We start from the raw sequence: 16,867 nt of genomic DNA on the forward strand, positions 1-16,867 counted from the left end.
CAGATTGTGAGGGGTTGGTTAGAGTGAAGCTCTGTGTTGTTCGTGTCCACCTGAGCCTTAATAAAACTTGAACGCTATCAGAACATGCTGCTTTTCTCAGATAAACAGATTATGTGAATTTCTCCCATTTATTTACTAATGATTGAGGTAATGTGAGATATAGGTATTACTGTCTGGCTATAGGTGATTTATAGATTTGGTCTTTAGGACGGAAAGCTTGAGCCCATAATGATTCAGCCCAGACTTGCATTACAATGTGTATTTATTGCACTTCTAATTTTTATGCATAATGCGTAGCATGCAATGCACTCGATTTCTGTCTTGATGAAGCTCTGCTTTGCTGGTATCTGACAGCTGTGGGCCTGATGCATTCTACCCTGCATCCACTCCAGGCTCTGCCAGTCATATATTTTCATTCCCCATTTTCAGGCGTGGGTTCTTTATGAACTCTATAAAAAGAGACAGATGTGCACTCCTTTGGCTCCTCCCAGTTGGGGTGGGGCCTCTCTGCACTGAACGTCAGCCTGGCCATGTCCACATGTCCAGCGCCTCAGTAAGAGCCCCCCAAACAGGTGGCTGAGGCGTGTGCCGGTTGGTCCATAGAAGCTGTGTGTTGAGGAATGCAATGAGCATTGTAAAAGGAGCAGGAGATTCCAAATCTGAGTGGAAATGATTTTATTAATGAGGAGGCCTCCTTTAACTTATCTGAATCCAGAGGAAGGGAGTTTGAAAAGAGCCCGGTCTGGGTCTGAGGCCCATGGCTTTATGGACCACAGGGCCAGAGAATGGGCCTCTAATGTGTGATATCAGATACTGGCTGTTAACACTATCTGCTGAATGTTTAGGCCTTAAGGAATACAGGAAGGAGGAGAGTAGGCACTGTGTCTGTTTGATGTAAACTTCGGGAGGTCCATGTTTATGTTTAGTATCACAGTCAATTGAGTTTTAGCTCCTATTGTCTTCCTGATGTGAATTGTGAAAGCATGCCAGGTATCAATGCTTGCCATACTGTTTATTTACCGTAATGGCTATCTAATGACACAGTTGAATACACACTCAACATACAAGCACATGCGTAGAAATGCAGAGATGCACAAATAAATCAATTCTGCTGTTTTGAGAAGCAAATAGTTGCGTTGCAGGGTGAGTTGCAGTGCACTGTTGCGCCCCCAGACCAAAATAGCTGAGAGTGAATTATTCTCTGCACTGCGACCTGTTTAATTGAGAGTATCTGAGGCAGTCCTGGGGTTATGGGGTAGGCTCCAGCCATGACTCCAGCCTCATCCAACCCACATGCTCATGCTGTTGGTATGACCTCTCACGTCAACCGCAGACAAAAAGCTAATGTGCTTATGCTGAGAGAAAGCGAGAGTGAGTGAGTGAGCAAAGGAGAAAGAAAGAGAGAGAGAAAGAAAGAAAGAATGAAGACAAGGAAGAGAGACTGGGCCAGTGGGACAGATGCACGTGTGTCATCATGTATACCCATCTGTCAGGGGGAGTGATTTCTGTCTCCTTAGTGTGGCCTATGGCTTCCAAGTAGGTCATCTCGATGTCATGACGGCCACACCACTGGTGTTGACTACAAAGGCTCGAGTACCAGGGTGTGCCAGTGCTACGGTGTGTGCTTTCGGTACACCATGTGCCAATGGTGCAGCCCAGGCCTTGCTGGAGTGCATCACAAAGGCAGTTTCACTCATCCAGAATTCCTGGGAGTGTGTTCTTAATGGGAAAGCACAGAGCGATAACAGGAAGGTCATGATAACAGCATGCGCTGTGGCTCAGGGAGCTGCAGTTATATGTGATGGGGATTTGTTGTTGCTGGGATTTGTTTTGTTTTGTTTTTGGCAGGATTTGTTTTCAGTTTTTGAGGATGAAGCAGTTTTGTAGCGTCACCATAAGCTTGTCTTGTTTGATCAGTATCGGATGTTTAACATTGGCACTACTCTCAGCACCATTTGTAAGGAGGCCTGTCTCGTTGGTGTGGATGAATGTGTGTTTGGCTGTGGGGCGGGGCTGGTGCCGCTCACAGCACTGACAAAGGAATGCCGCTGCATGCGGACTCGCAGCACTGAATGTAATGAGTATCAGTGACACCTGAACTGTGGGAATAGAATACACAGGGAAGCAGCAGAGGGGGAGATTTTCGTCACAGCTGCTGATGCCTCTTTTGTGCACAGGGTTGGACTAATGGCTCGACTGTTTTGTTACACACTTGACATCTTGCGCTAACGCTTGCCTTTTGCCACTGAATTCTGGAAATGCCTTGTTTTCAGTTAAATAGGAGTGGAAAATGTGGAAAAAACTCAGAACTGACAGCCATTTTACCCTTATCCTGATGTGAACTGATGTGTGATAGGTGATGGATGATGTGTTTGGTTTCTAAAGATCTTCCCATAACCCTTGTGACTTGGACTTTGAAACACAGCATGTCAATTTGTAGTCTTTAAGTTAATATGGCTATGTGTGGGGAGGGTTCTGACCCCTCTGATGAGCTGGGAGTGCAGTACAGCTGCAGAAACCCTCACTCGCTCACGCTCTCTCCTGGAGCTGCAGGGACATGCCATTATTTTCATTCCTCACTCGAGGCATTTCCGAACACTAACAAAGGGAGAAGGAGGTGATGAAACTATGGAGGAAGCTGCTTTCCAAAAGCACCAAATTATTTTGTGTGCATGCACCGGTGACCCGGCTCCAGCAGTAGCTGTTTGCTACTGCCTTGCTTACGGTGCCTTTTGTCATTATTTTCACCCTCCAGATTGTGAAGTTTGCATGCAAGTAAAGCTCCTTTGTTACGTTCAGTTCTGCTGCACTGCCATTTGGAGCCCGTCAATTTATTTTTCAAATTGCTTTGCATTCATGTGCTCCTTGCTCATACGTTTGCTACTGAATATATTGTGTTCTTTTAGAAAACATTAAGAAAATGTTCACTGTGTGCACTTTAAAACAAATCTATTCCTATGGAACTTGGTACTGGAGAAGTCACAAGCTTCTGCCCAGGACTCAAGAAGCACCTTCCCTCAGGGAGTTGGAGTTGTTTTAATCCCTTCACAAGCAGCCTTCTACCAACTATTGGAAGCCAGCCAGAAGAACGCTACCACCTGAGCTGGAGTCCTGGTCATTTTTGTCAACTTAGGCTTTAGCTTCACCTCACTGACTGCTGTGGAGGAGCCTGCCGATGAGCACCAGCACACAGGGCCTTTGACAACCAGATGCCAATAAACAGGGCTTTGGCACGGTTGAGAAAATAGGCGTGGTAATTGTTAGCTGCGTTTGGGCACTGGTGTGGAGGCAGAGCTGCCACGGCTGCACGTGTGCCTCATCCTGGTGTTGAGCTCGTGGAAGCCTGTCCGTCTCCCTGGCCGCACGCATGTCTGGGCCTGTCTGCTGGGCTTGGCCCAGGGCTTGGAGGCTTGGCCCAGTGCTGCCGGTTGGTATGCTTGGCAACTCGCCTCTCTCACTGGAGTTTGAATGAAAGGGCCCTTGTGAACTTGTGGGCTACTATGGCATTTTCCAGCTGCCAAACTAAGTAATTAAAAATTCCCACATATATATTCTTTCGATGATGAAAATCCAAGAATTACAGGACCCAAATTGTTGGCAATGCATTGGGTGTTTAATTAGTAGATGATAATTGAGAATAAGTGAGCAGGACTATTTGCTCATATATTTCGCAGCATATATTTAGCAGCACTGGCAATGTAAATGCTAGTATTGTATTTGGCTCACAGCTTCTGTTTTACATGTATACATTTGCAACATGAGATCTTAGACTCAGTTAAGCCTATTCACAGTGAAGAATGCTTCTCTGTCATGTTTGATGTGTTTGCATCCTCCTGTCGCTTGCTCTCTCGCACCAACATAAACCAGTTTGATCCATAGCTGAAGAGAACAGATTTATCCCCTCCCTGGGGACTTACATGTGCATGAGATCATGAGTGTGTCGTCTTGTGCTTTTCCTCCACCCCGGCTGATTGAAATTCAAATGTAATCCCAGCAAAATGCCAGTGCTACGTTTTACACAGTGTGCTGGCGATAGCTGCTATTCTTTCATTGATGACCCTTGTTGTGTTGCTTTTCCCCCTCATTTTGGCACTCAGCTGAGCCCTGAACACTGTGTGTGGAAGGGCCGCTTTCTCCCACTGGGTCCTGCGTCCCGCTCCTGTGAGCTGCAGCAGTGGGTTAAGTTGCGGCGGTGTGTGACTTGTTCCACTATGCCTTTGCAGGAGGCTCAATCAGCTGAGGATGGGCATGTGCTCTCTGTGAACCCACGCTTTCACGCCCTGCCGCACGGGACGGTAAACAAAGGTTTTCGCCACACACAAAGGCACCTGCTTGCTAATTAGTGTGCAGTGTTTCTGCAGAATGGCCCCTCTCAGAACCACCTCCTTCTTGCCCATGTTAGCAAAATGTACATTCCACTATTAATGTTGATGCATGCACAAGTAGACTAGAAAAATCAAGTCCCTCTAGTGAATTGCACCAAAAACGAAGGATTCAGATCTGCGTGTTGCGTGTTTTGCTGGCCGCTCTGCTTAATGGCATCCGCTGGAGATTAATCCTGATGTAAGATGATCACAGCATGAGAGATATTCCACTGAGAGTCTCCCCTCTTTGCCTTTACTCTGTGTGGCAGAGAGACAAAGCCTAAACAGGCAGAATTTATTTCACCTCTAGAGGCCCCTAAATAAACAACTCGCGAGTCAGTGCCTGCTTCTGCTGTGTAATTTGCTGTTGCATGCAGCTTCGTGATAATGTTTTGTAAGCAGAGCTCTTAGCATCAATATTGAGCCAGGAGAAAAAAGCATATGCCCACATTCCATTTTTCTTACTGGATGTTTGAGTTGCAGCTAGTAAGTTAAATCCTGTTTCTCATTCAGATTAATTTAGCCTCATGATGGAACAGAGTGCCAAGCTTGGCTAATGTCTGTGGAATACTTCATTACTTCATTCTATTGGAAGATGATGCACTAGATTGCACACTCGGACTCTATCAATATGAGACCTTTCGTTGATGGAGCAGAAAAAAACATCTAGAATTAATCATTGTGAATTAACACATACCTATATTTAATGTTGTTGAAATACAGAGCACAGAAACCATCAGCATTGATGGTCAGTGAGAAGTGTGAGGTGTGCACGGCATGTGCGTGCGGGCGCGCGTGTGTGTGCGTGCGCGTGCACGTGCGTGCGCATGCACTCGTGAGTGTATGAGTGTGTGTGTGTGTGTGTGTGTGTGTGTGTGTGTGTGTGTGTGTGTGTGTGTGTGTGTGTGTGTGTTATGTCTGCTCGCCCCTTGGTTGCACCTGCACTAATTGTATGTGTGCAGCTGTGATGAGAGTGCCGTGCTCCAGCTGGGAGAGCTTGTTGAGCAGACACACAAGCCCGGCAAGCTAAACACCCCAGTAAGTCCCTCCTTGACTCAGCTAATGAGTGTGGAGCACAGACAATGCAGTCCAATCCAAGAGCCCATCTGAGCGCCCGCGCCATCCAAGAACTGGGGGAGGTCTGTCTTAGATGTCTCTCACTTTGTGTTCAGTGAGCGCGAGAGTGTGGCTAATCAGGCCGTAGCAGTGTGCGCCTTTTCTTCCTGCTGCCTGCTTTTCCCCTTTTATCATCAGCGTGTTCTTGCTTTCCTCCCGTCTCTCACAGCACCGTGTCTTTGCGCCGTGCGGGATGCTCCATCGGGTGAGCAAATATGCGGGTGCGCAAACTGCCGTGTTATCCTCCTTTGCTTGCTTTCTCCTTCTAAACTGAAGCGTTTTTGATTACGTCTAGACGCTGAGAGATATTGCAGGTCAAGACACCAGAAGTCATCTTAATGAACCTAACTGGACCCATTAAAGCAGTGGTGGCTGAAATCTGGAGCAGCAGTTGTCCTTCAGGAATAAGTGCATCATTCTTGCGCCTAAATGTTATTTTCAGTAAGTCCTGAGGCTGTGGTATACTGAATAAAGCCTGTAGACATTCTCCAGAGAAGGACACTGTCATATTCTTCACATTTTCCTTCTGTTTGAGTATGTGATAGCAAAACTGGATAACATTTACTTAATTAAAGAGATATGTCCAATTCAATTTGGCTCAAACACTGGGAAATATATGAAAGGGTCACATTTAACCAGACAGATTTAACTGTAATTAAATGAGGAGGAGTGTGCAATAATGCATTAATACATACAAGAAAGAGTTTTCTTTATTTATTTTAATGTGTGCCTGACTCTGCGATGTAAGAGCGAGCATAAATTCTAGGAGAATATCAGAAGACATCCTCAAATGCTGGAGCACCAACGAGTTAAAATTATAGTCGCTGTAACAGGGCCATTAATAGTCCAAGCATGAGCCCATTAGAATATCAGCAGTTTCACTTATCCAAAGGCTGACTTGAAATATTCATATGTAATTAAAGCTGTGTGGGTCTGAAGAGGGTGATAGTAGGCATTCAAGAAATAAACACACTATAAAAGCTCTTTGCTCAGTTAACACAGCCTTCTCATCTGGAAGACTGCATTTCTGCCTGTTTTTGCGATTGCTATCTATTACTATGGCATGCTGTAACTGTAAGGATTGATGAACAGCTATACTTGGCAATGGCAATTAGTATCCCTAAACTTTTGGAGTGTAGCTCAACATGCTAATTTAGTAGTATATAGGGTTTGTGCATATTGTTTGCCTTTGCATGTGGATAAGAGAGTTCTGCTAGGGAGAACAGATCACAAGCCACCGCTATGGCACACACTTTGACTTAAGACTAGAAGATACGGAAGGCATTTTGTACTTTGGTTACACTGCATATTTCGAATGTGATAATTCGTATGACTCCCCATGTGTAACATGGATGAAGATTCATTTGCATGTTTTTGACAAAATATTTTGCGCATTGGGTATGTGAAAGGCAGTGATTTGTGAGAACCCTAACTGAGTAATGTTTAAGATTTGTAAGAGTGCTCACACAGCATTTGGTAGATATATTTGAGTTTTTTAAGTACTTGTATGTCTTTTTCCTTGTTTCGTGGTATCATGTTGCCTGAATATTGGATTGCCAGTTAACAAATGGTACATTGTGTAACCCTGCTACAACTTGTATTCTAGTTCGTTGGTTATAAATACAGAATATAGCAAGAGGCTAGCTGTTTCTTGAAATTAGATTAGTCTGTTTTGTCTATTTAAAGTCATCAGTGATTGTATTTGTTACTGTAACCATAACAATAAAATGTGTTTTTGTTAGCTGCCTCACACTTGTTTTTCTGGAACCTGACAAACCTTGTACTTTGTATTGTTGGGCAAATAATTAAAACATAATATGCATTTGTCTATTTTCATAGATGATGTATAAGATGCTACATTATCTCATGCATTTTATGTTAAATGTGATGTTAATTAGCAGGTTTTTTATATCACTAATCAAACATCCTAGAATTTTTAAGTGACCTTATGTAGCATAATGTTCTTTCACACTGGCTGCTGTATTTACACATCTCATTTTTGTTCTCCATTCCAGATTAGCTCTATGATTGATGAGGACAAAAGAGTGGATTTGCTAAACACTAAACAAAGAAACCTACTGCATCCTCTGGTAAGGTGCTTGATTGATGACCCTTCACTGCTCATTTCTCCTAATGGCTCTTGCCCCGATCACAAATTTACGATCCTACATGGTCATTGCACGGCGTGATTGCTTTCTGACCTCTGTGAAATTGTGTAATTGCGGCTAAACACAGGAACGCCTGGATTCTGTTTGTGAAAGGCAATCGTATTTCCTAAGTGCTGGCAAATGCCGATTTTTATTTTGCGTTTGTTGAGCCTCGACAGAACACAGTGTATGACACGAGTCATAATTAGCAGCAGGGCCTCTCAAATCACTCCATGGCTTTGTTGTTCTTTCTCACAAAGCCAGTGTCAGTTTTTCTACATGATCAATACCATCAGGCCCAATTACTGAGATGAGAGGTTTTCTGTAAAAACACAACCAGTGTTGCATCAACAGCTCATATAGCATCTTCGTTGTTTTAGCTGGAGCCTCTTTAGGCATGTAAGCCCCATCCATGGCGCAGGCTTGTGTACTGCTGAAGGTGTTGAGCGGTAGTAGGTGCAAGGGTTTTGGTGGCTTCTACATAGTGTTAAAGAGTGCAGGACAGTGGACCTGCATGAGCCAGGACAGAGACCCATTCTGTTAATTATGGATGCGAACTGTGAACCCTGCCAGAGAAAAGAAAGAAAGGGAGAAGCTGAGAAAAACCTCGTGTCACGCATTTCAGATTATCCCCCCGCCCCCTTCCTAGGCCACTCTCTCAGTTTACCAAATTCCCTTATCATGCTCCATGAGCAAACTTGTGCACAATCTGGGCTGTGTGTCTCCAGTCACATGAGAGACAGAGGTGCTGACACGCTGGAATGCCTGCCTTGGTATTTCCTGATATTTCATAAACACGCTCATATGCACGCACAACCCCACACATGCGCGCACACACACACAACCACACACATGTATGTGCAAAAGCACATACACGTACGCACATGCACACAACCACACAGTCTGTTCATTTCATGGCAGTGGCCATGGCAGAGCAGACAAACGAAGGAGGCTTTAGTTTGGAGTCACTCTTATATCAGAGGGTGCAGATGAATGTACTGTATTTTATCAAGTTTTTAACTGAGTGCTGTTCCAGCCCAACACACCGAACGTATGGTTTACAGTGTGACCTTCCAGCTGTGGCCATTCAGGGTGTAAATTGCTGATCCTCTGAAATATACAAAACTCATCCGTCGCTGGTTGTGTCTCACTGCTATAACTGCTGTAGTACCTGTGATGGCAAATTTGTGAATTTATTTTGGACCATAGTTGGATTTCCTCTAAAATAACTTTAAACTGAACTTAAGGAAATTTTGCCCTGCCCATGCACATTGCAGAGGTTGATTATTTTGTCAGACTGTAAGATTGCTAAAGATTATAAACCAATTAGCCTAGTAATCATATGTACCCTACTGTTCGGAGCAGAATAAATGATTGGGGGATAAAACATGATTAAATTTATCCATGCTTTGTTAAGTGCTACATTCATTTATGTATGTCTGAGTGTAGATGGAGTGTGTAGTCCTCAAAGGTTTGAGATACTAATTAGAGATTTTTCAGCATTATTGAAAATTAAGAACTTACATGCGGCTATATCTTATATCAGCAAAGAAGTCCTGTAATATCACAGTGCTTACTGTTTAATGCCGACATCTCCAGAGCAGGGGAATTTCCAGTAGGCAAAGGGAGAGAAATGGGTTACACCAGGAGCAGGTCAGTAGTGTTTGTGCCACTCGTATGTGTGTGTGTGTGTGTGTGTGTGTGTGTGTGTGTGTCTGTGTGTGTCTGTGTGTGTCTGTGTCTGTGTGTGTCTGTGTCTGTGTGTGTCTGTGTGTGTGTGTGTCTGTGTGTGTGTGTGTCTGTGTGTGTGTGTGTCTGTGTGTGTGTGTGTCTGTGTGTGTGTGTGTCTGTGTGTGTGTGTGTCTGTGTGTGTGTGTCTGTGTGTGTGTGTGTGTGTGTGTCTGTGTGTCTGTCTGTCTGTCTGTCTGTCTGTCTGTCTGTCTGTCTGTCTGTCTGTGTGCGTGTGTGTGTGTCCATGAATAATGGAGCCATTCTTCAGCTGTCTGGGAGCTGCTGTTGTACAGTGGTGGTGTGTTTGGGGGGCTTGCTCAGGGCTTTAGGGCTCCTTTAAATAGCTTTAACCCTCAGCCATCAGAGGCCAGGCTGGTACGGTGGGCTACAGTTAAAACCTAAAAGCACCAGCACACCCCATTAAAGCAGATGTGCGGGAGAAAGAACCATGGAATCAGTGTATTGTGGCTGTTTCCTTTTGATTGGATATGCATGTGTTAACCTTTTGTTTTAATAACCCATAGTCCCTGCTTTCTGACTAATCAAGTATATACAAGTATTGGAGTAGTGGTTTAAACTTCTCAATAGTTTCCTGTTTTTTGAACAATTTATGTAGGTCATTGATCTGGACCATGCACAGGGGTAGAGGCCTGTCATGTTTTAATCATAATTTTATTCTAATCCTCATTTGTGGTTTGGGATTTGTTTTGCTGGCATACCGTGCTGACCTCAGGAAGAGGAAGTGGGTGTAAAATCACTGTGGGCAGCCCATGAGTGGCATCACCGAACAAACCCAACAACCCAAACAAATCAGATTATGGGAACAAAATTTAAGAGGATTAGTTTTTTCCTTCTCCCTTTCAGAGAGCACAAATCAAATAGAAAAAAATTCTGCACCAGCACACTTTTCCCAAGTCTGGATACAGCAGTTTTTGAAAAGTTCTACCTTGTCCGTGCATGACTCTTTCACTGCAGAGATACCCTCCCACCTCTTCTTAACATACCGGCTAACACGTCCTTGACACTCTGGTACGACAATGGAAAATGGCACGATGAAGCCTTTCGTGGGACTATAGCAAAGTGGCCCTTGTCATTGAGAACTTCCCTCTTGGGAGTGGTGCCTTTGAATGTGCACCTTATGTGCTCTGGCCTGTAGTAAGTGGGTGTGATCGATAGCCACCTGGATCATAAATAACATGTATGAATTTGCTGGGCTTGGTGTGTGCTCCTGAGCTTCAGCCACTGCCATATCCATGTACTTTTAACCTTGCACACACAGACAAATGAGAACTTGAGTCTACCATTCAAAGCGGATTGAGGCTAGCGAGCAGAGACAAATGGCATTAGTGTGGAAAACCGGATCAGAGTCAGAGGGAGGCCCTGGATCTGTTAGCACACAGCCATGCAGGTAGCTAACCATGAAGGAAATTGATCTGACTGATCTCATTTGAGATGAATCATAACATTCACCGCCATTTTGGATTTTTGTTTCAATTTTCTTTTAGTTGTGGTTGACCTACACAGTGACATAGCCTCTGTAAAACATACAAGATTAGCTCTCAGTATTGGTTTTGGGGTTTGCGAAGCTACTGTCAAGGAACCATTCACAAACTGAGGCTGGACCTGATGTGAATACGAGTTTGCGTGATGTGCAACTGCTGTCGAGCAATCGCAGTAAATATTTGTGACTTCAGAGCAGGCCGAGACATGATCTCATCCACTTCCGCCAGGGCATCGCATGTAGGCGCAAGCTCTGCAGATGTAAATCACAGTGCGCTCTTATCGGCTCATTAAAGCTTCTCTGACCCAGGCAGGAATGAGGTGCACAAACCGGGCATTGTTCATCAAAGACTGAATGAGACATATATGTGAAGGAAAGAAAGATGCATTGTAATGCTGTGTAAACTGCTGATCTGTGTGTTGATGCATTTTGCCGTTTTGTTTTGGGGTTTTTTAAAGCACAAAGAAAGAAAGAAAGAAAGAAAGAAGGGAAAATGAGTCTCATTAGAAAGACATGCAAAGACATGATGGCAAAAGAGCCCCCGTCCCCTGTCCCCACCATCCGTTATGTTGGTTTGGCTTTTGCACATATTATTACCTCTGTGTGTATGAACCTCAGATAAAGGTCAAGTGAGGAGGGCATAATTTAGTCCAGAGGCTTCCAGTTTTTGTTGTATTCTAAAATCTTTTTTGGTGTATTCAAAAAAGTTCTGTGGCAGTTTACAAAGACAAATTTAAAAACAAAAAATGTGATTATTTAGATCACATAAATATGTGAAATAGTTCCTGGCATGTGTGTTTGTGGATGTTTTCATATTGCATAGCCTTTATTAATCAGTGCATGACTATGAGTTAGAATTTTTGTGTGATTTCATGTCATGACATCACTCATTTAAACGCCTAATTAGCGTAATCACAACAAATGAGCTTTTAAAGAAATACTAGTAAGACTGGGTTTTCACTACATTTACATTTTTGGCATTTAGCAGACACTCTTATCCAGAATGACTTTTAAAAGTGCTTTGTCATGTACGCACAGAATGTATCCTAGCTAGTACAGCAGGTTAGAGTTCAAGATACCACTGAACTAGAATACTGCTGAAATACAGGAATAAGTGCTGATGCATAGAAGTGGGTAACAAGTATAAGCTCTGTATCAGAAAATAAGTGCAATATCAATATCAAACTATACATGCTAGTTTTGTGGTAATCAGTATTATTGGCTCATTAGAACAATAGTTTCCATAGAAGTGTAGTTTGCATAGATATTTACATAGAAGATCCTGTTTTACTGTGTTGTCACCAGGATAAAAGAAGCCCATCCCCTTCAGAGTTTTGCTGGCTGATTGTGCATAAGCTATCTATGGAGAAAGATCTGGAAATCGGTGCCACATACACAGTACAGTTTGTGACCTGTCCTTGCTTTATTTTCTGTGTTTCCCCAGTGGGCTGGAGTAGTGCTTTTTAAGGATTTTGTTAGAGCCTCTGCTCTTTTGATTTCAGTTGTCTCAAATTCAGAGCAGCAGGCATTATCTAAATTACAGCCTTGTAGTCTGTCATGTTTGCCCCTGTTAACATTCATTAAATTACCATTGCACTTTTATTTGATACCTCTGTGATATGAAGGTGATTGCCATGGAGTTCTACATGAGATGTAAGTGGAAACTAATGCGACTCGATTTGAACAAGACCTTTCAGAGCTGTGCAGCTGTGCTCCAAGGACATGTGGCATAAGAGAATCTGCAGTGTTTATAAAAAGGGTGTGCAGGGGCCCAGCTCAAAGCTGCTAAAGAAAGCAGTTGAAAGAGTGTGTGTAATTCGTATTGGAGCATTCATGTTTGCTCAGTTATAAGTGGGTGCATTCTGGATTTCTGCCTCGCCTTTACGTAGACATCAGATAAACACTGGGATAAAACCATGCTCCTGTCAGTCGTTAACTCCGAGGAAGCAGTAACAAAAGCTCAGACATGTTTTATAAGGACAGAAGTGCATAGATATTCAGGGCTTTTCATTAGGCATTTTCTCCATTTCAGAGCAAGGTTCAAGTTCATGTCTGTCATGACATTTGCAATGCCAAAGTCCTTGGCATGTTATATTTAAATAATTATACATGCAACATGCAAATAAACATACATGTGTGTGTGTCTTACAGGTCAAGATATTTTTTCGATGGTAATGGAATTATATATAGATGTTTGGTGATTTTCACATGTATTTGGTAGACTTGTATGGAACTACTTGTGGAACTACATGTATGCCTCTGCGTGCATGCGTGTGTGTGTTAGTGTGTGTTTATTTGTGTGTGTGTGTGTGTGTGTGTGTGTGTGTGTGTGTGTGTGTGTATTAGGGAGTGTGCCCTGTGCTCTGAACGCACTCTGTGAGAAGGTCCCTCATTAGTGGCCTGGTGAGCTGCTCTATGTGAATGCAAAGTGCTTGGGCCTCGCTTCTCACTTGCTTACACACTTAATCAAATCACCTGCTTGTTTATATGCTCCGCACCCACATGTGAAAAAACCCACCCGCACTCCATTCATTTGGGCCGTGCTCCGGGAGTCCCTCTTCCCTTACCCAGAAGCCTACTCCCCCAGGCTGAGGGGATAGCGTGAATGGGCTCACACTGGTCGCTGGAAGCCCTCAGCCTGTACTGCAGCATGCAACTGTTTTCTTTTGTGTTTTAGGAAGCCTCTCGTGTTCTGAAGTGCTGAATTATTCATTTGGAATCAGTTGTCTGGTGAGGAGCATGGTAATCACCCCAGGTGCCAGGGGAGCTGTCTTACATTTTCTGCTGTTAGAGTTGCATTATTGGAGTTTGAGTTCTCTTAACTCTGTGGTGGAGAGTTTATAGATATTGCATTGCATCTTTAGTTGCATGATGAAACAGACTACAAATAGCTGCTTGTCTGCTAGTTTAGATGCTCCCAAGCCTATTTAATGTCTGGAGCATGTCTTAGAGAAATGATTCAGTGAATATAATGGCTGCACTATGGCCCTGCTGCTGCTAATGCAGGCAGCAGCCCAATACCCTGTCCTCCGAGAGAGTATATTGATTGGAGCAGTAATATTTGTCTCATTCCTCTAAAGAGAAAGCACAAATAGAACCAAACCGGAATCGAAAGAATCTTCCTATTCTGCAGCCGTAGGTGTTGCTTGATGCAGAAACTGAAGGAAGTGAGATGACAATGCTGCTCGTCACAGCACTTGTAAAAAAAAAAGAAAAAAAAAGTTTTCCTTTTCCTGCAAGAAAGTGCTGAGGTCATCAGAAATGTTGGCGTAACTGACTCCATCTCGCAGCCTTCTGGCGGAATCACCGCGGCCTTCACCGGGAGTTCACGCCAGGCCGCACTCCGCCTGGTTGTGACATCAGTGCGCTACAGCTGCAGGTCCGCACGCGAGGCATAGTGGGCGAACAATTGACCAGGGGCGACGCAGGAAGAAACGGCTGACCTGATTGCTCAGCTGGCCAAGCAACTGCGGAAGGAAGGCCCAAGGCAGGGTCCTGTGCTGGGGGAGGGGGCCGCTGGATGGTGCCCCCCTCCCTCTCCAGGATGCCGGCATGTTTGGCCTGCCAGCTGCTGTTCTGTCTGCATGTCCTGCTAAAGCAGACTTGTACATGGAAAATGATCTGTGAGTGCTAATGCTCTATCAGCTCCCAGATATGGACATACTCAGCCTCCTGATAAACCAGATCCCTGTGATGGAAGCCGTTCTGTTCAGACAGGGACAGGGAGAATCTTCTTTTAAGGTTTGTCAGTGACACACAGTTGCTCTATCACACTGCTCTATGTAATGCATATAATTTGTTTTTTGTGAAGTCAAATATATTTATGAGCATATCATGTGGTTAGTATATATTAGTAGATTATGGTAGGTTACACGGGCATATTGATTTGGTGATTTTTTTTAAAGATCCTAGTATATTTTGCAATGTTAGTTTAATCTAGATTCCACACACAGTTTTTAATTATTAAGGGTGCAGCTGCTCCCTATAAAGCCTTTGTGAATGTAATGGAACCTATTTTCCACTATGTATACATAGATACATGGACAGCTGGAAAGGGCAAGATTCATATGACCTACCACATGCTCAGTTCTCCATAGAGGAAACGGTGTACAACAGCACTCGTATCAGAGGCAGTTCTGTAGAGGCTGTTTGCTGAAATGATCTTTTTCTGAATAAAATGTAGATACAATATTAGTTTCCCTACATTCACCCCAGCTGTGAGAAGACAAAGGCTCTGACTACACAAATAGAACATTGTTCACATGCAGTGAATGTGTGTGTGTGTGTGTGTGTGTGTGTGTGTGTGTGTGTGTGTGTGTGTGTGTGTGTGTGTGTGTGTGTGTGTGGCAAGCTCAGTGATGGCCCTGTCTTCCTTCACAGATTAGTTTTCAGTGCTTAAAGCCACCTTCCTGCCAGGCAGGGGCTCCTTTTCAATGACAGGGCCTCATCTGTTAGTGTCCCCCAGGCCCATGCGGCCTGGCCGCTGCTCTCGGGAGAGAACCAACGCTCCCCCCCATCTCCAGCAGCCGCGTGGGAGTTTAATTGCTCCGCTGGTCGCAGACAGCACCTCGCTTCCTCATTACCACGAGCACAGGACTTGCTTCCTATGCCCCCCCACCATCCAACGCCCCCGACGGGTGGAGGCAGATAAGCAGGTAGAGGTGTGATTTCAATTGGGCATGGAGGGAGCAGAGATGATGGCCTGCTGAAAGATTACTGTCTCCCCAAGCAGACACTGAGCCTCAGTTCAGCCCTGTCCCTTCAGTCAGCCTGGTGTTTGCTGCCACCTTAATCAACTTATTTGACTATGAATTTAGTCTGTGCATGCAGCCCAATGTGTGAGATGCCATTCACCTCATTGTCGTATGCTTCCGCCTCTAATGTGTTGCCGTCACGTCTAGTTGCCTATTAGTTATAGTGTTCCACCTAGCACGGGAACTGTGGCACCGCCAAACCAGCCATGAAGTGTTCTGCAGTTGGGGTGGTGACCCTGGTACCAACTTTGCCTGGCTACACCCACCACCCCACCCTCCTGCACCAGCCATGCTGTCCTTGGACATCACACTAAAGCCCTTGTTTGTTTGTAGAAAGGGTCACACTGTGAGGTAATTGGGAGGCATCTTCATATCTTCATATTCTTGAATTACCAGCCATCTTTACATTCTTTCTTTCTGCTTTTTTTGGAAATATTTGTGAACTACTATTTATGGTATATAGGCAAACACTCTGGAGACAATTGATGTTTTTTATTGTTGGTAGAAACACTTTGTATGTCATCTTTTGTAGCATTAGAAACCACCCACTCAACAGACTTTCAACATTCTTTCTCTCTGTCTGTGTCTCTGTGAGCGTGAGACAGATTACTTGGTCTAGTCCTGCACTCAGGGGCCTGCTCTGGGTGGTTGGCGTCAGCGTCGGAGGGAATTTCTGCAGACATTGTGCAGGTCTCTCAGATCATTACCAGCCCCCTTCACTGAGCCTTTGTTCCTGAGCACACTCAGCCCGTGAGCTGACACGCGGCATTTTGCTGTCGCGAGCGACACACACCAAGCCAGGACGTCGTGTCTCCTAATGTAGCCCTGTGCTGCGAACACATTCGACTGTCACTCCTCCCCCTGCGCCTCCCCCTGCGCCTCCCCCCCTCACTCTCTGTCCGCCTAAATCTGCTCATCTTCTAACAAAGCATCAGGCAGCTTATTATGGAGGTGTGAAAAGAGAGGAGCTTTTCTTTCATGTGTGGCCATGTCTTCCCTTATATTTGTGGTCACCGTCTGAGCGGCGTATGGCGGCAAGATCACGCGATGGCTGTGACCGCGTGGAGCTTTGCTGCTTGTGCAGCGCCCGACTCACCACTCTTCGATGGGGTGACCCATCGCGTGTGACTGCCGTGGCAGAGTCTTCAAGGATCCGTTGGCCGTTCTGGTGGAGGGGTTCTCTGACCGGTTGTGGGCTGAATGGAATGGCAACACAGGAGTTTAAGTTTCAGCTTGTGCTGGGGCCCTGTGCTC

General features: G+C 44.7%; 1 protein-coding gene across 6 annotated transcripts in view; it reads left to right on the plus strand.

The window, feature by feature from the left end:
• Positions 1–16,867, plus strand: part of zmiz1a (zinc finger, MIZ-type containing 1a) — a 96,849-nt gene that overhangs the window by 27,862 nt on the left and 52,120 nt on the right. For 5 of the 6 annotated variants that reach the window (XM_035531658.2, XM_035531657.2, XM_035531659.2 and 2 more), the window contains exon 3: positions 7,496–7,570. The gene's annotated coding sequence lies outside the window, so the exon portion shown is untranslated. Of the gene's footprint in view, positions 1–7,495; positions 7,571–7,646; positions 14,601–16,867 lie in introns of those variants that run through there. The other variant, XM_081724564.1, reaches the window with a different exon arrangement.

The sequence above is a fragment of the Electrophorus electricus genome, chromosome 12, assembly GCF_041902795.1.
Source record: "Electrophorus electricus isolate QZ-2024a chromosome 12, ASM4190279v1, whole genome shotgun sequence".
Taxonomy (NCBI): Eukaryota; Metazoa; Chordata; class Actinopteri; order Gymnotiformes; family Gymnotidae; genus Electrophorus; species Electrophorus electricus.